Below are 25,301 nucleotides of genomic sequence, written 5' to 3'. Positions count from 1 at the left end.
CAGCTCACCACCACCTTCTCAAAGACAACTAGGGATAGGCAATAAATGCTGGCCAGCCAAATTACGAATGAATAAAATTTAGTTGCAACAACTTACCACTGCCAAATAGTAAGCAGTTTCTTTGTCCTTTTTGAGGTCCTACATAAGTACTGGGCAACTTTTGTCAGTAGAGGAGGACGACGCTCCAACTATCACTTACCCATGCTTTTGCAAGCACCAGCTCCAAAATTGGTACCACGTGGCATGTAGGCAGTGATTTAAAAGAGTCACAGACTGGCTTATATCCCAAAGACAAGTTGCAGGAGCAAAGGCAAGAGGATAGAAAGGCTCAGGGCATAATTCATCCAAGGGATAAAAAGAAAAGCTTGTACTTCTATAGCACCTTTCACAACGACACGACATCCCAAAGCATGAAGTCCTTTTCAAGTGTCATCATTGTTACAATATAGGAAATGTGGCAGCCATTTGTGCCCAGCAAACAACAACGTGATAACAACTAGATAATCTGTTTTATTGGTGTTGGTTGAGGGATGAATATTGGCCAGTACATTTCAGATCACTCCCCAGCTATTCTTCAAGTATATTGTCTTGGGATCGTTTACAACTACCCAAGAAAACAGTCAGAATGATGCATGGAATTTAAAGAAAAATATGATAATTTAATACCCAAAGTTATTTAAATACTGTATTTAAAATTCAAGGGGATAATTTTCACGTGCAATGATGGCAGAAAACTGGTGGCTTTTCTGGCCACCCCACCCCAACCGATGCTCTGGGAAGAGAAGTAAATGCTGAGGGATCTTAGGGATGCACCAACTGTGATTATATTCAAGAGAGGAGACAAGTCCAATTGCAATAACTGCAGCCAAGTTTTCCCGCTGTCATTATCAACCTCATGAAAGCCTTTGATCCTGTCAACCGCGTATGTTTATGGAGCATCTTCCTCAAATATGTCTGCCCTCAGAAATTTGTCACCATCTTCTGCCTACTCCACAATGACATACAAACCGTGATCCTCACCAACAGAACCACCACTCAGTGAAGACTGGGATCAAACAAAGCTGTATCATCATACTTTGGTAATATAATCAGGGCCTAGTTTTAAGGCTGATTAAATTGGATATCCTAAATTAAAGAATTGGGCATATTGAAATCAAACACAGTCAAACCTCAGGCAGGCCAATTATACAAATACACAAACATGTCTGGGCCTGACCCATCAATCACCCATCAAAGGTCATTGCACTCTACTGATACTTAGCAGGAGATCATTGCACCCCATTGAAATGCACCGGCCTATTGTTAGAAGCCCAGATTGGGCCAGACTTTCTGTCACCGAGAGTTCCTGCAGTTACCTTATCTGACAACAGGTTACATGTAAGCAACAGCATGGAGATGGACACCTGGGGCCTGTCAGGCAGACATCAAGAAACCCACTGGGTATTGGAACCCCCTCATGGGACCTCATCGGCCGGAAGCCAGAGAAGTTTCTGGAAAGGCAAGCAGGCTGGGGGATAAAGGTACACATCTCAGATACACCAGGAGCGAAGACTCGATGAGGGAGGCAACCTTGACCATCCGGAAGACTGACCAGAGAAGGAAGGAAGGAAGAAGCTGCCATCGAGACTAACCTTCGTGGTGACGGACCAGAGGGACTCAGAGAATCGAGCCAGCAGTTTAACCAAACCATCTTTGGAGGTAGTATACTTGAATCTGGGGTATCCTCTTGTTTTATGTGGGTAATTTAAGGGTTAATAAACTTGTTGAACCTTTACTTGTGTTTGTCCTTTGTCCATCTTGCAAATAAGGGCACCGGGGTAAAACCTTGGAGTAAGCAAACTGGGCGAAAGTATCTGAGAATTAACAGGAACAACAATACCATCCACATTTCTCCATTTTCCTCACTCAAATATGGCACTTCACCTCAGCAAATTACCCATGGGCGTAGAGATAATCCATAGAATAGACAGGAAACTGTTCAACCCAATTTAGCCCAATCCATCACGCAAACCAGCCTCCCATCTATTGACTCTGTCTACACTTCCCGCTGCCTCGGCAAAGCAGCCAGCATAATTAAGAACCCCACGCACCCCGGACATTCTCTCTTCCATCTTCTTCCTTCGGGAAAAAGATACAAAAGTCTGAGGTCACATACCAACCGACTCAGAACAGCTTCTTCCCTGCTGCTGTCAGACTTTTGAATGGACTTACCTTGCATTAAGTTGATCTTCCTCTACACCCTAGCTATGACTGTAACACTACATTCTGCACCCTCTCGTTTTCTTCTCTAGCAACAGTATGCTTTGTCTGTATAGCGCGCAAGAAACAATATTTTTTACTGTATGTTAATACACGTGACAACAATAAACCAAATCAAATCAAAAATTCAACCTACTCTGACTTCAATCCAAAACCATTCCAACCTCAGTCATTGAGCTTCAGCGTGCAAATAATGCGTGTGTGCATGCTCACTCAGAAACTGAGCTCCAGGTCATTGTTGACTTCTTCCCCAAAGCATATGGTTTCGGTAAATCCCTGGAAATCTACGGTCCTCTTTCAACCAGCCCCATGGCACAACTCAGTCCATCAGTTAACATCAATGGTGAGATTCTGGAAAATGTGGATCATTTTCTGTATCTGGAAGGAGATATAAACAAAATTCATTGCCTTCAATGTGCCAGCACGGCATCAGCCAACTGAGGACAAGGGTATGTGAGGACCAAGGTCTCAAACCTGAGATAAGAGTCATGGTTTTCCCGGACAGCAGTGATTCCAGTGCTCCAAAATGCTTCAGAGCTTCGATAACCTACAGCAGCCAGTTCAAAGCACCACCAGCAGTGCCTTTGCAAGATTCTCCAAATCTGGTCCCATTGTAGCATCCTCTCCCAAACAACTTGCTTAACAGTGAGGCACTGATTACTGGAAACTAGCTCCGCAGGACAAGACATGTCGTTTGGATACCTGACACCAAATCTGAAAGGGGCTGATCTTCTCGCAACTTGGTCATGGCAGGAAATTTCCATGAGGACAGCAGAAATGCTTTAGGGACGTCCTCAAATCAACACTGAAAAGATCAAAACCCTCCACCGATTCATGGGAGACTCTTCTTGTGACTGACTAAAACAGAGTAGGTTCAGAGGGTAATGAATCTGTGGAATTCTTTACCATAGAGGGCTGTAGAAGCTGCGTTGTTAAGTATGTTCAAGGATGCGATAGACACACATTTTAATCAGTAAGGGAACCAAGAATTATGGAGATAAGGCGGGAAAGTGGTGCTGAAGATTATCATATCAGATCAATCATGATCTGATTGAATGGTGCAGCACTCAATGGGCCAAATGGCCTACATCTTATGGATATTATCGTCTCATTCAGAAAGGCATGCACATATTGAGAGACTTTGTCAGGAATGCGCAGAAGTTAAGGTGTTGGAAAGAGCACACAAACCTCCAAACATCTCATCTACCCACCCTTCAAACATCACCTTCCCACATGTGGCAGAAAGTACAAACTGCACTTTGGATTCATCAGCCATCTCAAAACACATTAAGCTGGAGTGGAAGCAAGTCATCCCTGATCCCCTAGGGACTGCCAATGAAGATCATCCCACCTGGTGTTCTTTTTATTGACTTCTAATAAAGAGAAAAGGAGCAAGGTATATAACAGGCTGCTCACTGGCATTCAGCAGTTTTCTGCCATTGTCAAAAGTGAAAATTGGCTGTAAAAACTATGTGTAACATAATTGAAAGTATTTACATTATCAAATTGTTTGAATCCATGCAAGTATAACACTGTAATACTTGCAGAGTTGACAATCAGATGATCTAATTGGAGACCACAGATTTAGGAGAAGCAATGACCTAGTGGTATTAACACTAGACTATTACTCCAGAAACTCAGTTAATGTTCTGAGGACCTGGGTTTGAATCCCGCCACGGCAGGTAATGGAATTTGAATTCAAGAAAAAATATCTGGAATTAAGAATCTACTGATGACCATGAAACCATTGTCAATTGTCGGAAAAACCCATCTGGTTCACTAATGTCCTTTAGTGAGGAAATCTGCCATCCTTGCTTGGTCTGGCCCACGTGACCCCAGAGGCACAGCAATGTGGACTCTCAACAACCCTCGGGCAACGAGGGATGGGCAACAAATGCTGACTAGCCAGTGACACCAATGTCCCAAGACTGACTTAGAAAAAATAGCCCCTTAAGACTCCGAATTTGAGCTCTTAAGTTCATTATCCTGTTAACCTAAAACAGATTTTGTCCATTACACTTTTTCAATCAATCAGCTGTGGTCCAACAGACTCTTGCAATCCATCAGTTATTGTCCAATCGATCTTTTCAATCTATCAGCCTCTCAAGAATCATAGAATCTGGTACCATTTGGGCACGAGAGCCACTTCTGCCGTATCATTCCTGATTGTTTCAGTCACAGAAATGGCTAACCATATTCTACCAAACTCTCAGCAGCATATAGCTGTCATCATTCCTCATACTCCATTAAGTACTGTGAGAAATAGAACCTATAAATTATGAACTGACATTATGAAATACGTTTTAAAGTATTATTTTTGGTTTAAGTTTAACTGTAGAGAACTGGAGTGAACCTGGTTTAAAAACTGGTAAATGCCTAGAAATTGGTAAACATTAGAGTACTTAAAGGAAGTGGTCCTGGAAATAGTGGGTCCAACGTTGTTATTTTCCAAAATTGTTTGGACTCTGGACTGGTTCCTACAGATTGGAGGGTATCTAATGTAAGCCCACTATTCAAAAAGAGAGGTAGAGAGAAAACAGGGAACTAGAGAGCAGTGAGCTGAACGTTGGTTCTGGGGAAGTTGCCAGAATCTATTATCAAAGAATTCATAACTCAACAGTTGGAAGGCAGTGGCATAATCAGACAAAGTCAGCATGGATTTACAAAAGGGAAATCATGCTTGGCGAATCTATTGGAATTCTTTGAGGATGTAACTAGTAGAGTTGACCGAGGAGAGCCAGTTGATGTGATTTATTTAGCCTTTCAGAAGGCTTTCGACAAGGTCTCCCATAACAGGCTACCATGTAAAGTTAAAGCATATGAGATTGCAGGCAATGTCTTGAGATGGATAGAAAACTGGTTAGCAGATAGGAAGCAAAGAGTTGGCATAAATGGGTCTTTTTCTGATTGGCAGTCAGTGACTAGTGGAGTTCCACAGGGATGCGTGCTAACACCCCAACTGTTCACATTATATATTAATGATCTGGAAGATGGAACTGAATGTATTATCTCCAAATTTACAGATGATACAAAGTTGGGTGGGAGGGTGAGCTGTGAGCAGGATGCAGAGTGGCTTCAGCGTGATTTGGATAGGCTGTGTGTGTGGGCATGTGCATGACAGACACAGTATAATGTGGATAAATGTGAGGTTATCCACTTTGGAAGCAATAATGGGAAGACAGATTGTTACTTGAATGGGTTTAAATTGAGAGTGGATACTCAATTAGATTTTGGTGTCTTCGTGCATCAGTCGCTGAAAGTAAGCATGCAGGTACAACAGGCAGTAAAGAAGACAAATGGTATGCTGGCCTTCATAGCGAGAGGAATTGAGTATAGGGATAGGGATGTTTTGCTGCAATTGTACAGGGCATTGGTGAGGCCATTCCTGGAGTATTGTGTGCAGTTTTGGTGTCCTTATCTGAGGAAAGGTGTCGTTGCTATAGAGGAAGCGCAATAAAGGTTTACCAGGCTAATTCCTGGGATGGGAGGTCAGTCATATGAGGAGACACTAAGTCAGTTTGGATTATATTCACTGGAGTTTAGAAGAGTGAGCGGAATCTCGTAGAAACTTATAAAATTCTAACAGGGTTAAACAGGGTAGACTCAAAGAGAAAGTTCCCAATGGTGGGGGAGTCCAGAACTAGAAGTCATAGTTTGAGGATAAGGAGTAGACCTTTCAGAACTGAGGTAAAGAGAAATTTCTTCACCCAGAGGGTGGTGAATGTGTGGAATCCACGACCACAAAATGTAGTTGAGGCCAAAACATCTGATTTCAAAAATAAATTAGATATAGCTCTTGGGGCTAAAGGAATCAAGGGATATGAGGGAAGGGGAGGATCAGGATATTGAATTTAATGATCAGCCATGATCAAAATGAATGGCAGATCAAGCTTGAAAGGCCGAATGGCCTACTCCTGCTTCTAGTGTCTATGTTTCGATGTATCTAACATGAATGCAACTCAAACAAGCCTGAGTTAATTTCAATTCAAAGAATGGGTCATATTTATCGAAAGGCTGGGTCATGTTGATTTAAAAGGTCAGAGTAGAAGGCTAAGAGTCATAAAACAGTGGATGGAGGAACTTAATCCCTGGATGACCTATCTGTGGACCTTTCAATGGAGATATGATGTCTGTATCCTTGCAGTAAGGGAAGTCCAGAGAGATGCTTTTGTTTTAGGGAGTTGGAGCTAAATTAGTTTAAAAACATTCAGTAAACCTAAAGTATTGTAAAATCTATTTCTTTCTTTAGATCAAAGAAGGAATTTTAAATGAATGATACTTAACCTAAAGGTCTGTTTGAAGATATTCCATAATATGCTACATTGTCATGTAGATGGTGGAGCTTAGGGACATTCTCTGGTTTCAATTTATCTGGGTGTTTGCTGTGACAGTTTTTTAGTTACAGTTTGGATTTGTCAGGTGAAATCTTGATTAAATTGAGGGAGATGGAGCAGGAAGGTTGCCTAGTTTGAAGCTAGTGTTGTCCTCACAAAAGAAAGCAATCAGCTAAATTAGCTGGGAAGAACAGAGAAGAAAAGTAAAACAAGGAAATGAAACATCCACAATCAAGAATTATTCAATAAAGTTGTACCTCTGAGAATAGTTGAAACTGAGGAGAATTAAAGTAATACTTTTGGATGGTCCTCACAGAAATAAATAACTTTAATATTGATGTATCTTATAAGGGAAAGGCTTGGGAGAAGTAAGGATTAATATTGAGTTATCTATAGTTATAATGTACAGTGCTAAGACTACTTGCTTTGCTCAAGTCTTTTACAAAGTTTGTTAATGTTTAAAAAAGTGAAATCATATGGCATAGAACATAGAACATAGAACATTACAGCGCAGAACAGGCCCTTCGGCCCACGATGTTGCACCGACCAGTTAAAAAAAAACTGTGACCCTCCAACCTAAACCAATTTCTTTTCGTCCATGAACCTATCTACGGATCTCTTAAACGCCCCCAAACTAGGCGCATTTACTACTGATGCTGGCAGGGCATTCCAATCCCTCACCACCCTCTGGGTAAAGAACCTACCCCTGACATCGGTTCTATAACTACCCCCCCTCAATTTAAAGCCATGCCCCCTCGTGCTGGATTTCTCCATCAGAGGAAAAAGGCTATCACTATCCACCCTATCTAAACCTCTAATCATCTTATATGTTTCAATAAGATCCCCTCTTAGCCGCCGCCTTTCCAGCGAAAACAATCCCAAATCCCTCAGCCTCTCCTCATAGGATCTCCCCTCCATACCAGGCAACATCCTGGTAAACCTCCTCTGCACCCTCTCCAAAGCCTCCACATCCTTCCTGTAATGTGGGGACCAGAACTGCACACAGTACTCCAAGTGCGGCCGCACCTTTCTGAACCACCCCTCAAAACAAAAATCTACCTTCAATCGGTCTGTCCTTCCAAAGTAGCATCCCACCTCCAACCACGTTTTCCTAAAAGTCTTCAATGTGTCATTGCTATGTCCATCTCTCCCATAACTCTATTTAAATTCTTCCAGCTGTGACGTCCTGAGTGCATTAAAACAGTGTGACAGCCTTTGACCCAGAAGAAGAAAGAGTAAGGAAAATTTGTAATTACTTTAAAATGTTTGTGAATCTGCTTTTAAAAATGCTTGAAAAGGATGTTTAAGAGTTTGTAACTTTTAAAAGGGATCGATAATAGTTTTATTGGTTAAAACAAGGTGTCCAGATTTCTATCTAAATGTTAATAGTCCCTTTATTTTATTTAGTTTATTTATTAGTGTCACAAGTAGGCTTACATTAACACTGCAACAAAGTTACTGTGAAAATTCCCCAGTCGCCTGTTCGAGTACACTGAGGGAGAATTTAGCATGGCCAATGAACCTCACCAGCACGTCTTCGGACTGTCGGAGGAAACCGGAGCACCCAGGGGAAACTCACGCAGACACGGGGAGAACATGCAGACTCCGCACAGACAGTGACCCAAACCAGGAATTGAACCCAGGTCCCTGGCGCTGTGAGGCAGCAGTGCTAGCCATTGTGCCGCCGTACTGCCCATACAGGGTCACAACAAGGACATTTGCTGATAGGTGCACAAGGAAAGGACAGAATTGTGGAAATTGATCTCCAAATCTTATCCCTGAACTCTTGTCTTTCTCCAATGCTCCAAGATTGTTGTGCACGTCTGATCCTGGCCTCTTGTGCAGACCTGATTTTTTTTGCATCACCATTAGCAACCACGTCTTAAAATTACTTAGGCTCTGGAATTCCCTCCCACAAACTCTCCAATCTCTTCTCCTTTAAGGTAACTGGGTCACCTGTCCAAATTACACCATGTGACTCAATGTCAAATTTTGTCTGATAACATTTCTGTGAAGTGCCTTGGGACAATCCACCACATTAAAGCTGAATTTCAATGCAAGTTGTCGTCATTTCTCATGTCCATGATATTCAGACACTGGCTTTGTCCCTTTCTGAACCACCCCTCAAAACAAAAATCTACCTTCAATCGGTCTGTCCTTCCAAAGTAGCATCCCACCTCCAACCACGTTTTCCTAAAAGTCTTCAATGTGTCATTGCTATGTCCATCTCTCCCATAACTCTATTTAAATTCTTCCAGCTGTGACGTCCTGAGTGCATTAAAACAGTGTGACAGCCTTTGACCCAGAAGAAGAAAGAGTAAGGAAAATTTGTAATTACTTTAAAATGTTTGTGAATCTGCTTTTAAAAATGCTTGAAAAGGATGTTTAAGAGTTTGTAACTTTTAAAAGGGATCGATTATAATTTTTGGGTAACAAGAAATACTGGTTCATGTGGCCTGGCGACCCTTAACCTGGAAGCAGTACCAATGAGAATGAAATTGAAATACACAGGCCATATGGCAGACAGCCAATGACAAACAAGGAGAGCTGGATTCCTGAGCGGTTTGAAAGACATTTAGGACTGCTGCTGCTGGTTCTTTCACTTTCAAGTGATTGAATGCCCAGACTTGGTCATACCATGAGAAATTAAAGACAGTCTTGGTAGATTCATGCTACCATGACTGATGGGAGTGGAGAATTCCAGAATTGTGTAGAAGATTGCACAGTGGAACCTTCGTAGAATAGAATCCCTACAGTGCAAGAGGTGGTAATTCAGTCCATTGAGACTACACCAACTCAGAATCTTACCCAAGTTCACCCGCCCGATGCCCATAACCCCTAATCCACCTTACCTACACAACCTGGGACACTAATGGGCATTTTAGCATGGTCAATCCACTTAACCTGCACATCTTTGGTTTGTGGGAGGAAACCGGAGCACCCAGAGGTTTTGAAACCCATGCAGACACGGATGCAGGCAGTCATCCAAGGCTGAAATTGAACCCGGGTTCCTGGCGCTGCGAGGCAACAGTGTTAACCACTGTGCTGTGTTTATGTGGAGGCTGCTGCCTACGGAGGAACAGATAAATCCTTGTGGGAATGGGATACAAAATCTGCTCGAGGAAGATCAGAAACTGGAAGAACTTTGTGTCTGAAATTAGTGATGTACAAGATAAGTGGATTGCCCAGAAACTGTGAGAGATCCTTGTTGTATCTGGCATTGCACATATAATATACAGTTTGTATTCTGGTCACCCATTATAGAAAGGATATTATTAAACTAGAAAGAGTGCAGAAAAGATTTACTAGGATGCTACCAGACGCAAAAGCCCAGTCTGCAGGTACAACAGGTGATCAAGAAGGCAAATGGGATGTTGGCCTATATTGCGAGGGGGATAGAATATAAAAGCAGGGATGTCTTGATGCACCTGTACAGGGCATTGGTGAGGCCGCAGCTGGAATACTGTGTGCAGTATTGGTCCCCTTATATGAGGAAGGATATATTGGCATTGGAGGGAGTGCAGAGAAGTTTCACCAGGTTGATACCGGAGATGAGGGGTTTGGATTATGAGGAGAGGCTGAGGAGATTGGGTTTGTACTCGTTGGAGTTTAGAAGGATGAGGGGGGATCTTATGGAGACTTATAAGATAATGCGGGGGTTGGATAGGGTGGAGGCGGAGAGATTCTTTCCACTTAGTAAGGAAGTTAAAACTAGAGGACACAGCCTCAAAATAAAGGGGGGTCGGTTTAAGACAGAGTTGAGGAGGAACTTCTTCTCCCAGAGGGTGGTGAATCTCTGGAATTCTCTGCCCACTGAGGTGGTGGAGGCTACCTCGCTGAATATGTTTAAAGTGCGGATGGATGGATTCCTGATCGGTAAGGGAATTAAGGGTTATGGGGATCAGGCGGGTAAGTGGTACTGATCCACGTCAGATCAGCCATGATCTTATTGAATGGCGGGGCAGGCTCGAGGGGCTAGATGGCCTACTCCTGCTCCTATTTCTTATGTTCTTATTACCGGGACTTGATGGATTGAGTTATAAGGAGAGGCTGGATAGATTGGGACTTTTTTCTCTGAAGCGTAGGAGGCTAAGGGGTGATCTTATAGAGGTCTATAAAATAATGAGGGGCATAGATCAGCTAGATACTCAATATCTTTTCCCAAAGGTAGGGGAGTCTAAAACTAGAGGGCATAGGTTTAAGGTGAGAGGGGAGAGATACAAAAGTGTCCAGAGGGGCAATTCTTTCATACAGAGGGTGGTGAGTGTCTGGAACAAGCTGCCACAGGTAGTAGTAGAGGCGGGTACAATTTTGTCTTTTAAAAAGCATTTAGATAGTTACATGGATAAGATGGGTATAGAGCGATATGGGCCAAATGCGAGCAATTGGGATTAGTTTAGGGGTTTTTAAAAAAAGGGCAGCATGGACAAGTTGGGCCGAAGGGCCTGTTTCCATGCTGTAAACCTCTATGACTCTATCACCTCGATTGTACTGACCATCGCTTGTCTGTTAATTTAATTACACTGATTCTGATAACCATTAAAGTAACGGTTACAAAAAGAGAAGTCTTGTCTGGAAATGTCTTCATTTGGGGATCATTTGGTTCTTTTAGTTCATGGTTTCCCCACAGGGATCATAACATCAGTCCCAGCCAAGGTCACAACATCCTTGATGAATGTGCCTATGGCACGTTGTTTGGTATGGTTGACCATACTATCCTGTTTCGATGCTTATCTGTCAGACAGCTCCATTAAATTTCATCTGCATAGTTCCAATTCTACCTATCCAAATACAGCTAACACATTTGTAGAAATGATTTCTCCTGCCACTGTCATTCCATCAATTATTCCAAGGATCTGTCCATGGATCTTCTTTGATATCTGTATGACTTCCCTCAATATCAAGCCACACTGTATCACAACTTCCTACAGTTTCCATGAGCCCAGCCTCTTGTCCAACTCCCCTCCATTCACCTACCATTGGCTGCACAGCCTTGGTCCCATTCTATGGAACTGCCTCCCTAAACACCTTTGGAACTCCTCACAAAACCGAACTTTTGGATCATGCCCTCAATCAGACATGAGGGCATTGTACTGAGATAAGTTGTTGATCATTTAGGACTGAAATTAGGAGAAATTTTGACATTGAGGTTGTGAATCTTTGGAATTCTCTAGCCCAGAATTTGCCAAATGCTTCATTGTAAATTCAAAGCTGAGACGGACAGGTTTTTTAAAAAAACTCTCAGGGAATTAAAGGACAAGGGTTGTGGGTGGAAAAATGGAGTTGAGTCAGAAGATCAGCAATGATTAACTTGAATAACAGAGGAGGCTCGAGGAGCCAGATGGTCTACTTTGCTCCCATTTCTTACTCCACTAAAAGTTTCCAAACTTTGTGAAAGTGAAGTAATGAACTTACTTTTGCTTTTTTTTATATAAAGTAAAAGCTTTGAACCATTTCAATATGATATTTTAGAAGATTAATGAAAGCAGAGGCTGAATAGTATAAGACACAATAAAAAGAAACCAAACAATAATAAGACACTGAACCCAAGGACACTGAGCAAATAATTTGTAAGTATTGTGCAGCCTGATTCAAGTTCAAGGCCTACCATCAACTGAAATCAATAAAATTCTTCAGCATTCTGAAATGAGACAAAGCAATGAAATAAAAACTATAATACTTGTTGCACAAGGAAAACCTGACGGCCAAATCATCTATAGCTGTATATAATAATTGTACTTGGATTGTTCGCAATGAATTCGCTATACAGATTGAAAGAAAGTATACTGGTGAACTTTTTTTTTGAGATATTATTTCCATTCTGAAACACTTTCTGTGAGTTGGTAAATGTTTGGAATAAAGTTGAGAGATATCTATAATGGGTGATGGAACACAAATTCACATTCACACTCAGGATCAGTGTCCATAGAACTCGATTTGGTTCAATGTGAAGCTCATCCTCAAAGACAAGTAACAATAGGGTCTTAAATCCAATCTCCGAAGAACACCACTTACACTAGGTTAACACATCATCATATACCACATCTGGTCTCTGTGTTCAGAAGCAATTTAAGAGTGATCAGATGAAGGAAACTGCTGGCATGAACACCTTGGTATTTTAGTTTGAATTTTCAATGTACAATTGGTAACACAATAATATATTAATACATTAACATACAGGGGGATCTGGGCATGCATGTCCACAGTTCCCTAAAAGTGGTAACACAGGTGGCCTAGGTGATTTAAAAAGCATATGGCATGCTTGCCTTCATCAGCTGGGGCATTGAGTACAAGTGTTGGGAAATCATGTTGCAGCTACATAAAACATTGGTACGGCCGCATTTGGAGTATTGCGTGCAGTTCTGGTCACCACACTACCGGAAGGACGTAGAAGCTTTAGGGAGCATGCAATGTAGGTTCACTAGGATGTTGTCTAGTCTTAAGAGTGTTGGCTGTGAGGAGAAGTTGCATGAACTAGGATTGTTTTCACTGGAAAAACAGAGGCTGAGGGGAGACCTAATCGAGGTCCACAAAATTATGAGAGGCACAGACAGGGTGGCTAGTCAGAGGCTTTTTCCTAGGGTAGAGTGTCACTTACAAGGGGCCACAGGTTCAAGGTGAGAGGGGGAAAGTTTAAGGGAGATGTGCAGGGGAAGTCTTTCATGCAGGGAGTGGTGGGTGCCTGGAACGCACTGCCTGAGGAGGTGGTGGAAGCAGGCACATTAGCAACATTTAATAGGCATCTGGATGAGTACATGAATAGGGACTGAATAGAGAGATATGGACCGAGTAAGAACAGAAGTTGATTCTTAGTTTAGTCAGGGCATCACGATCAGCACAGGCTTGGTGAGCCAAAGGGTCTGTTTTTGTATTGTACTTTCCTTTGTTCTTGGTTAGCATGTGCAATATTTATACATAAGCGCAAACATAGATCCTTTGAACATCAAGTAAGCAAACATATTGATTGATATAAAAATGGGCACAACTATGAATCAACTTGACAAGAAAAACTGCATTTTTTAGCACCTGTCATAGCCCTTAGACATCCCAAAGAGCTTTACAGCCAATGCAGTACTTTCGAAGTGTAGTCGGTGTTGTTTTGTAGGAAACGTGGCAGCTGATTGGTTTAAACAGCAATGTGATAATGACAAGATAATTTTATTTAATTATGTTGGTTGTAAAATAAATGTTGGCCAAGGTATCAGGGAGAGTCAATCTGTTCTTCTTCAAAATAATGCCAGATTTCTTTTACATCCACCCAAGACAGACAGGGCCTCAGTTTAAAGAAGATATATCAGGCAGTGCAGCAGCCGCTCAGTGCTGCACTCCAGTGTCAGTGTAAATGTTATGCTGAAGTCTCTGACTGCCAGCAATTAATGCCTAGGCATAAAGGTAGCTGCAATCATGTAGCACGCCAAGACTAACAGCATCATGGAGCACAAAAGAAAAAGATATAGACAGATTAAGTGTGTGGGCACAAACTCAGCAGATGGGATGTAATATAGGAAAATGTGAAGCTATGCACTTTGGTCGGAAGAACAAATGAGTTGAATATTATTTAAATGGAGAAAGACTGCAGAAAGCTGCAGCATGGGAACCTGGGGGTTCTCATGCATAAATCACAAAAAGCTAGCATACAAATTCAGCAGGTAATAGAGAAGACAAGTGCAATGTTGCCCTTTATTTCAAAAGGAATGGATTATAAAAGTAGGGAAGTCTTGCTAAAACTATACAAGGCACTTGTTAAGACTACACCACCACTGTGAACAGTTTTGGTTCCCTTAGATAAGGAAAGATATACTGGCATTGGGGATAGCCCAGAGAAGGTTCACTAGGTTGATCCCAGGTATGGAGGGATTTTCTTATGAGGAGAGATTAAGTAGGTTGGGCTATACTCACTGGAGTTTAGAAGAATGAGAGGCAAACTTAGCGAGACATATAGAATTCTCAGGAGGCTTGACAGGATAAATGCTGAAAGGATGTTTCGCCTTGTGGGAGAGTCTAGGACCAGAGGGCAGAATCTCAGAGTAAGGGGTGAGACAGACATGAAGAGGAATTTCTTTTCTCAGAGGATAGTAAATCTGTGGAATTCTTTACCACAGAGTGCTACAGAGGCTGGGTCATTAAGTATGTTCAAGGTTGAGATTTTTAATCAGTAAGGGATCAAGTGTAATGGGAACAAGGTGGGAAAGTGGAGTTGAAGATTATCACATCAGATCAGTCATGATTTCATTGACTGACAGAGCAGATTCAAAAGGGCGAACGGCCTACTTCTGCTCCTATCTTTTATGGTCTTTTGTGGGCAAGGTGGCCGTGGAGAGTAGTGGACTCAGAAGCACTGGAATCATTTAATAAAGTCAGAATTCTGCCAAAAGGGGAAAATTTCATATCCCTGAGCCAACCTTCTCTGCCAACTATGCCAAGCCAAGCATTGTGGTAGCACATTACTGTGGAAGTGAATGTTTTCAGACTCCACAATGGCAGAAACATATTGCGCTACCTCATGCAGCAGCCAACAAACTTCCTTAAAATCTTTCAAAAGCACATGTTGGAGGGCCAACTTATCAACTCAGGTTGATGTATTTCGCTGAATTCTGACCATGGTGGCTGGCTTGTTCTGCAGAACACAGAACAGGTCCTGTGGAAGATACAACACAGCGACCTGTCCTCCTACTTCCTAGAAGCATGTTTACTTGCCATGTCCAACATGGCTGCACTAGTCTTTCCTCTTAATAAAGTAAATATCGATATCTGTAACCCTGGCATCATCTACGTATCATTAAACAGTGATGACCTCCAAAATTGACTTGAGTGACAGAGGTGATTAATTCAGTGTAAAAGACAAATTATTAAACTTCAAGTTCTGCATGGACCACTGATATACTTAAATAATTTCAATGGCACATGACGAATGAGGGACAGCACAGAACATTATCACCTCAACAAATAACCTGCATTAAATATTCTTGGCATGCACCGAAAAGTCAACTTTATGCATTTTTCAATGGGAATATGTACACGGCTGTAAATAACTAGAAAGTTAATTCTTTCACACAAAATTACATTAATGCATCAGAAAAGGAAGTAGGTCAACGTCGCTCTTCAGTTGGCAATAATTTTCTCTGGCCATGTCAGCAATCTTCCTGGTGGCCCTTTGTAACCAGATGGTATAGCTTAAGGCTTTCTATTGTAATTGAGATTTTGGAATATTAATGCCTTATTTTTCACAATTAAAAGGCATTCACATAAGATTCTACAGTAACAATTTACCTCAGGATTGCTGTCCAAGTCTTTGTATAATCATGCAGTATGAATTGCATAACTTTGCTGCTTCGTAAGGCTACTTTCTATTTTGCTCAATTATTTAACCAGTGATATAAAGTCCTTACTTTAGAGATCGGCTGTATGTTGATTCTTGCACATCATTTTTGCACATTTATTATCATTATAGCAAATGAAATAATTTAGTTTATAGTTTATTTGCATTTTGTTCAATATATATCAGTAAGTGGGAAAAATTTGCCTGTCAAAGTCTGATCGAATTGAATTTGAACCAACAGACCACAAAAATTAAGAAGAATTAAAAAATGAAGCAAGATTGATTCTGTTTAAATTGCAATTGGTCAACACTACAAAAAATCCAAAGTGCTTGCTACATTTTTGGGTGTTCTTTATTCCTTATTACTCAATGTATTTTTGGCATCCATGTATCATAACTCTTTCATAAATGATATTGTTCCAGATACTTTCACTTTAGGGGCAGCACGGTAGCACAGTGGTTAGCACTGCTGCTTCACAGCTCCAGGGACCTGGGTTCGAATCCTGGCTCGGGTCACTGTCTGTGTGGAGTTTGCACATTCTCCTCGTGTCTGCGTGGGTTTCCTCCGGGTGCTCCGGTTTCCTCCCACAGTCCAAAGATGTGCAGGTTAGGTTGATTGGCCATGTTAAAATTGCCCCTTAGTGTCCTGGGATGTGTAGATTAGAGGGATTAGCAGGGAAATGGGGGTGGGGCCTGGGTGGGATTGTGGTCGGTGCAGACTCGATGGGCCGAATGGCCTCTTTCTGTACTGTAGGGTTTCTATGATTTCTATGATTACCTAGATATCTAGGTAAATTCATTGCACGCACAGAGGTGAGCACGGAATCCACTTCAGTTTATTACAGTTACTGTTTCTTTGCTGTCCTTTTATGTGATCTCCCTAATCTCCAGAAGGTGGTAGATAGCAGTATAACATTACACTAGATATTGACTTAACATTGTAACTGCCAAATAAATCTATTAAACAGTAAAAGAAAAGCAAACCATAGTAGTAATTTTAAAAAGTTTTACAGTAGCTAAATTTAGCTACCTCTTCAGTAAAAAAAACTCACCACTATGTTAATCAATGTCAGTGGTAGCATGCTTGCCCCAAAGACGGAGGTCCTCAGCTCTTATCCCATTTATAAGAGTTAAGCGGGTGACACGTTTTGCGTGGTCTGTCTGTGCTGGTGGATATATAAGATTCCATGGATTTAAGAACGGGGAAGCTTGCTAACTAAATTCAACCAACATCACTAAAACAGAATAAACGATAATTTATCACATTCCTGCTTGTGGGACCTTACCAAGTGCAAAATGGTTGCCACGTATCAAAAATAATTGTGAAGCAGCCTGGGATGATATGAGGATGTAAAAGGTGCCAAATGAATGAAAATTATTTCGGAATGCTGTACTAAACCATGAACACAGTAAGAAGTTTAACAACACCAGGTTAAAGTCCAACAGGTTTATTTGGTAGCAAAAACCACACAAGCTTTCAGAGCTCCAAGCCCCTTCTTCAGGTGAGTGGGAATTTTGTTCACAAACAGGGCATATAAAGACCCAGACTCAATTTACATGAATAATGGTTGGAATGCGAATACTTACAGCTAATCAAGTCTTTAAGAAACAGAACAACATGAGTGGAGAGCATCAAGACAGGCTAAAAAGATGTGTATTGTCTCCAGACAAGACAGCCAGTGAAACTCTGCAGGTCCAGACAACTGTGGGGGTTACAGATAGTGTGACATGAACCCAATATCCCGGTAGAGGCCGTCCTCGTGTGTGCGGAACTTGGCCATCAGTTTCTGCTCAGCGACTCTGCGCCGTCGTGTGTCACGAAGGCCGCCTTGGAGAACGCTTACCCGAATGTCAGAGGCCGAATGCCCGTGACCGCTGAAGTGCTCCCCAACAGGAAGAGAACAGTCTTGCCTGGTGATTGTCGAGCGGTGTTCATTCATCCGTTGTTGCAGCGTCTGCATAGTTTCCCCAATGTATCATGCCTCGGGACATCCTTTCCTGCAGCGTATCAGGTAGACAACGTTGCAGAAACTATGCAGACGCTGCGACAACGGATGAATGAACACCGCTCGACAATCACCAGGCAAGACTGTTCTCTTCCTGTTGGGGAGCACTTCAGCGGTCACGGGCATTTGGCCTCTGATATTCGGGTAAGCGTTCTCCAAGGCGGCCTTCGCGACACACGACGGCGCAGAGTCGCTGAGCAGAAACTGATAGCCAAGTTCCGCACACACAAGGACGGCCTCAACCGGGATATTGGGTTCATGTCACACTATCTGTAACCTCCACAGTTGCCTGGACCTGCAGAGTTTCACTGGCTGTCTTGTCTGGAGACAATACACATCTTTTTAGCCTGTCTTGATGCTCTCTCCACTCACATTGTTTTGTTTCTTAAAGACTTGATTAGCTGTAAGTATTCGCATTCCAACCATTATTCATGTAAATTGAGTCTGTGTCTTTATATGCCCTGTTTGTGAACAGAATTCCCGCTCACCTGAAGAAGGGGCTTGGAGCTCCGAAAGCTTGTGTGGCTTTTGCTACCAAATAAACCTGTTGGACTTTAACCTGGTGTTGTTAAACTTCTTACTGTGTTTACCCCAGTCCAACACCGGCATCTCCACATCATGACTAAAACATGAAGTCAGTGACATTCTTACATAGCAACACTCTTCATTCCAGCTGCTCAAGTTATTTGGTCTGACTAACATGAACACTTTGAGATAAGATGGGAATTATCTTTAAAATGCACAATCAATAAAGTTCCCTATCCTGCAGCACTCAAATGACGCTTAGATATTTTCATCACTGCCGTCCCTTTAACCATTTCCTGATTCCCAAGGTAGCGCTTTCCAGGTCAGTGCGGGTGCATATATATATTGTTATGATCCCCACGGAGGAACAATGTACCAAAATAACCAAATCAACCAAACGATCCCAAAATGAGGAAATTACCAACAAGATTTCACTTTTTCTAACTTTTACTTTTTCACATATCAGAACCAAAGCAAATTAAACCCCATTTGACAAGCAAATGATACTTCAAACAGAAGCGTAAATTTTACTTATAACAGTGGATACAGCAAAGATACATCTTACACAACCACAAGCACCGACATTGTTTCCCACACACCTGTACCACCATGTGCAATCTCAGATCTCAGTCTTTCCAACTCAAATCAATTCAGCCCACAAGTCATATTCGCTGCCAGGCATATTTCATCCGAGGTCCCTGGATACAGTTAACACGATGTGGAGATGCCGACGTTGGACTGGGGTGAACACAGTAAGAAGTCTCACAACACCAGGTTAAAGTCCAACAGGTTTATTTGGTAGCAAATACAGTTAACACGACATGGTGAACCAATGTCTACCAATCCACTTTCAAACGGATCATGACAGCCCTTATGGTGTGGCTCCCCAGTCTTCCTTTTCAACGAACCAATATAAATCACAGTTTGACCACTATGGTAAAAGACGGTGGCATACTGGTTAGCACTGCTGCCGCACAGCGCCAGGGGCCTGGGTTTGATTCCCGGCTTGGGTCACTGTTTGTGCGGAGTCTGCACGTTCTCTCCATGTCTGTGTGGGTTTCCTCCGGGTGCCCCGGTTTCCTCCCACAGTCCAAAAGACGTGCTGGTTAGGTGCACTGGCCATGATAAATTCTCCCTCAGTGTACCTGAGCCCAGGTGCCAGAGTGTGGCAACTAGGGGATGTTCACACTAACTTCATTGCAGTGTTAATATAAGCCTACTTTTGACACTAATAAATAAACTTTAAAAACAGCAAGTCCTTCAGTGTCTCCAGGCTATTCACTCTGCCTCTCCAGGTTTTTGACCTTTTAAGCCCTTTTCCTAGTGCTCCTGCATCTGTCTGCTAATCGCCTTATGTTTCTAGCTCTCTTTTGTGTCTGCCAGCTACATGGCTTTCATGTGGTAACTTCCATCCTGTGGTACTCCTTCTGGGTCAAGGGTCACCAGGTCACATGGACCAGTATTTAATATCCAGGGAAAGTACAATTGATCTCTTTTTGCAATTGATGCTAATTCTTACAAGTTCTTTACAAACAAAAATATTTATAGATTCCCTAGACATTTTAAAGCAATTACAAATTTTCCTTACTGACTCATTTGCAGGTCAAAGTTTGTCTCAGTGTAGGGAATTCCCGTCCCCACTTACCCCTTTCTTATTCCTTCTTAAGTGCTATTCATACACTATACATATCAGTTCGGATTGAGACTTATTCCTGAAACAACAACTATGTTATGTTTTCTAACCCCGATGACAAAAAACAGCGTTTTCTGCTGCTTCTGGTTTTCAACATCTTCAGTATTTTGCTTTTTCACCTTAAATATATTACTAAAGTTGCAAGTTATTTCTTTTGGCAGCAGTTTATGACTTGTTCAGTTTTACAAAATATTTTCACATCAAAATAGTCAATCTCTTGCTTGGACTTCACCTTCTCTGTTAAGCCAGTTACTATGGAAAAATAATTGCATTAGTCGTGAATCAATACTTGGTAATCACACTGGAGAATGCCTATATTTGTAACATAGTCAGGGACAAGTCAAATGCTGTTTGGTTTCAACCTTCCCTGCCTAGATCTCTACTTCCCCTCTAAAGTTAAAGTATATTTATTAGTCACAAGTAAGGCTTACATTAACATTGCAATGAAGTTACTGTGAAATTCCCCTAGTCGCCACTGTTCGGGTCAGTGCACCTAACCAGCACGTCTTTCAGAATGTGGGAGGAAACCGGAGCACCCGGAGGAAACCCACGCAGACACGAGGAGAACGTGCAAACTCCACACAGACAGGAATCCAACCCGGGTCCCTGGTGCTGTGAAGCAGCAGTGCTAACCACTGTGCTACCGTGCCACCCTAGTTTCATAATAACTTAAATAAAATACCTCAGCCATGTTGACATCACACTTTTCATGCTTAATAATCAATCTTGATATGCTTAACCAAATTAGAATGTTGGTGACTTGAGTGAGACCTTACTCCCATGTCCAACTGATAAAAGCAGTATCATCAATGTGTGCCAGAATGTATTTCCCAATTGCTATCAAAACAGAATACACCTATTATAAAACTTTAGCATATCCACTTATAGACCCAGTTTCTGAGCTTATTAAGTATCCGAACAAAATAATCTAATATGATATACCTTTCCAGCATTTATAATTACATTATGATTTATTTTGCCTCTGCGGCCACAGAAATATGATACTGTGACCTATCAGATACCTTTAATAAACAGCATTGCAGTTCTACCACATTTTCTGGCAGTCCTCTGCACCCTAGGTCCTTCTGTGCAGATTCACCAACCTACTCAGTTTGCCAGTTAAATTCTGCACACTATTTTGTCTTCATCAACAGTCTTCTGACCGTATCACTCTGATTATCATCAACAGATCCCACATGCAGAATCCATATAGTAACATAAATGGTAATGTTATGTATCGACCAGTAGCTACCACAGTCTGAGGATTCAGGGTAAACCATTTAGGACAGAGGTGAGGAGACATTTCTTCACCCAAAGAGTGGTGAGCCTGTGGAATTCATTACCACAGGAAGTAGTTGATGCCAAAACATTGAATGCATTCAAGAGGAGGCTGGATATAGCACTTGGGGTGAATAGGATCAAAGGTTATGGGGAAAAAGCAGGGTTAGGCTATTGAGTTGGACGATCAGCCATGATTGTGATGAATGACGGAGGAGGCTCAAAGGGCCAAATGACCTCCTCCTGCTCCTATCTTCTATGTTACCACAAAGAGAAAAGTAATGAGGTGCCACATTTGTAGGTTATCATGAAACATGATGCAGGCTTATGGAGGTGTTGCTTGTTCCGGGTCTAAAACGGAAGAGCCCCAAAAGCCTGTGAATCTCTCCACTTACATAATTACAGATCACATGACATTATACACAGGACAGATACAACCACTTTAAATGCGTAATATCCCTCCCCCTTTGCTTCTTTCGTCTCCAAACAACAACTTTTCCCAATGCTTCAACAATTAATAAGGCAGTCTCTCAGGTGGACATCTATTTCTTTAGGATTGTACTCGACACTTTGGAATTTGGCTATTTGAGAGACCTTTTTCTTCTATTGGTAATTCTTCACGTGAAAGTGTTTGTCAAGTTCCATGGGTGTTGAAGATTCTTCAGTAACAGCATCTGAATTTGTCTTGGTGGTTAGTCCATGTTGAGATGTTTCACTATTTAACATTTCCGATGTAAATACTTCTGGTGAAGCTTCAGTGATTTTACTTCTTAAGGCTGATATCTGGTCAATATGATATCGCCAAACTCTCTTATCATCTGTCTGTGTGGTGTAAGATGTTGGACCTCTTTTTGTAAGGTTACGGTAGGTACCCAATTTTCTTGCTTCTTGCTAGCATTCTCCTTAAGAAAATACTCTCCTTTTAGTGTTTTGTTCTCTCTTACCATTCTATGCTTTTTATTGTCATTCGACAATTTCTGAAGTATCAGGTGATATCACAAGGTCAAACTTTGTTTTGAGCTTCCTTTTTATAAGCAGCATCGCTGATGAATTCTGTGTTATTGCATGTGCGGTGTTCCGATAGGATATCAAGAATTTATTTACTCATCTTGACAACGTTCCTTGGTCCTCTGATGCCTTTAGTGAGTGTTTTAGTGACTGTACAAATTATTCGGCCAGTCCATTTTTTACTGGATGGGATGGAGTAGACAAAACATCCTGAAAAAGAAATGCCATGGCTACGCCTTTAGTAAATCTTTTCAGTACAGCACTGTATCACTATATGTTGGAATTCCTCCAATTCTTGTCCAACTTTCCTTCGTGGTGGACTAAAAAGCAGCCAACATAGCTCCAATTGCTCAGAATATATGTTCATGAACCCCAGGTGACCTAAGTGGGAGTCGATTGTGCCTCTGCTAGTTCATGGCTTTCTAAGTTGTTTGGTAAATTGGCTCATGAAAAACAGTACTATGGCCCCCTAGCCTGCTCATACTCAGACTAGAATCATTGCAACAGCTCCTCACCCCAGGACCTGGCCAGTGTATCAGATACTCTGTGGGCCGAGACCACCACATTGGCCACTATGCTAATATTCAAGTCCAGCTGGTGAGCCACCTTGCTGAACCACTGCAGTCCATGTGGTGTAGTTACATCCACAATGCTATGAGTGAGCGAGTTCCAGGATTTTGTCCTAGCAACAGTGAAGGAACAACGATGATAACATTCTAAGTCAGGATGGTGTTCATGCGGCTTGGAGGGAACTTGCAGGTGGTAGTGTTACCAAGCAAATGTTTGTCCCAAATTTTATTTCACTCTCCATAATTCCTTAAGCATTTTGATTTTACTGCTTTTCATTTCCAGGTTGGCTATTTGAGAATCCTTTAATGTGATTGGTTCCTTGAACACTTTGATGATATTGTTGCAACTCCACATTATAGAACATAGAATAGAACATAGAACAGTACAGCACAGAACAGGCCCTTCGGCCCACGATGTTGTGCCGAGCTTTATCTGAAACCAAGATCAAGCTATCCCACTCCCTATCATCCTGGTGTGCTCCATGTGCCTATCCAATAGCCGCTTAAATGTTCCTAAAGTGTCTGACTCCACTATCACTGCAGGCAGTCCATTCCACACCCCAACCACTCTCTGCGTAAAGAACCTACCTCTGATATCCTTCCTGTATCTCCCACCACGAACCCTATAGTTGTGCCCCCTTGTAATAGCTCCATCCACCCGAGGAAATAGTCTTTGAACGTTCACTCTATCTATCCCCTTCATCATTTTATAAACCTCTATTAAGTCTCCCCTCAATCTCCTCCGCTCCAGAGAGAACAGCCCTAGCTCCCTCAACCTTTCCTCATAAGACCTACCCTCCAAACCAGGCAGCATCCTGGTAAATCTCCTCTGCACTCTTTCCAGCGCTTCCACATCCTTCTTATAGTGAGGTGACCAGAACTGCACACAATATTCCAAATGTGGTCTCACCAAGGTCCTGTATTAGGAATTCCCATTAACAAATGCTGCAATCCATTGCAAAACAAAAGTGTTAATGTTCTTGCCAAAGAGATTGCGACATCCAACAGCAAAGCTTTCTTCAAGATCAGCAACAAATGTGCTTGCTTTGCCACTGAAGGCAAACTCTGATCCATATAATTTTACAGTGCCCAAGCTTATCTAGCTTTTTGTAGTAGAAAATAATACACAAGTTAGAACAGTAGTTGTGAACTATGATACAAAGCATATTCACATTTTGATGTTCTTTGCCTAGAGAGGTTATCTGATTGGCTGTTTAAACTGTTATGGCATGGCAAATGTTATGTGCCCAAAGAGAAATCTGAATCAGCTGCCACAACGATTTGCAATTTGAGTATTATGAGGAGTTATCTGAAGTCGAGATAAGTAACACTCAAACCAATTGTGATTTTATATATTAAAGTTAAACATTTATTAAAAATAAAGAAAAAAGAAAAAAACACTAAAAGCACAAGAACACGTTTACACAGTTAAGAGTATTTCTACCAACATTTCTAAAAATGTTTGAGCTTAAATAATCTCAGAGCAGAGCACTCTTTGGATGGCAATAGTCCTCATAGATTTTTAATATCTAGATCTCAGACACCCACAACAGCCTTCAGTCTCACTTTAAATGTTCCCCCCTTTGATTTTCTACACTATTGTTTCGACAATCCTTCAAAAGTTCCTGTTCCTAGAATTGACCAAACTTTCTTCATTATTTTATGGCTACTATATTTATAAAGTAAACTTACTATTTTGCCACATCCATGTACAATCTCCCAATTGTATATGTTCCTTTTGAAATAGAATAGTTCACTTTAAGTCATTACGTTATCTTCCTAATGTAAATTTCCATCCATGCTGCATCCTGACACTCCATCTTAGTTCTGCTCATATCCACTTCACACTCCTTGCCTTCACACCCCCTTTATTGATGTTTTGACCTCTGTAATCTGTTGTCTCCAGTTCAAGTAAAACAGTTATACCCATACAACTTTGTTTCCCGGTATATGACAATATGAAAATGGTGTTGGGAAAAAATAAATATTAAGATTTTAATTTTCTTCACAGGACCTATTTCCGAATATGCAGATTCTTTGATTTTAGTGAGACAGGCTGATTAATACTTTTCCAAAATGACCACGAATAAGCAAATTTAACTAAATTTCACCAAAAGACATTCGTAAACCGGATGGGTTTTTACAGCAATCGAGAGTGACTTCATGGTTCACGATTACGGAGAATAACTTTTTATTAAATTTAAATTCCACCGGCTGCTGTGAGATTTGAACCCTTGTCCCCAATGCATCAGCCTGAGCCACTGGATGACTAGTCCAGTGTCATTACCACTATGTCACAGCCTTCCTCTA

The 25,301-nt window shown here is 41.6% G+C and overlaps 1 protein-coding gene across 4 annotated transcripts in view; it reads right to left on the bottom strand.

The window, feature by feature from the left end:
• galnt11 (UDP-N-acetyl-alpha-D-galactosamine:polypeptide N-acetylgalactosaminyltransferase 11 (GalNAc-T11)) overlaps positions 1–25,301 on the bottom strand; it is a 200,005-nt gene that overhangs the window by 130,201 nt on the left and 44,503 nt on the right. The window contains exon 1 of one of the 4 annotated variants that reach the window (XM_078232056.1): positions 2,396–2,414. The exons of the other annotated variants lie outside the window; for them this stretch is intronic. The gene's annotated coding sequence lies outside the window, so the exon portion shown is untranslated. Of the gene's footprint in view, positions 1–2,395; positions 2,415–25,301 lie in introns of those variants that run through there. 4 annotated transcript variants of the gene reach the window in all.

This window comes from Mustelus asterias, chromosome 2, assembly GCF_964213995.1.
Source record: "Mustelus asterias chromosome 2, sMusAst1.hap1.1, whole genome shotgun sequence".
Lineage (NCBI taxonomy): Eukaryota > Metazoa > Chordata > Chondrichthyes > Carcharhiniformes > Triakidae > Mustelus > Mustelus asterias.
This window is presented reverse-complemented; position numbering and strand designations above follow the sequence as displayed.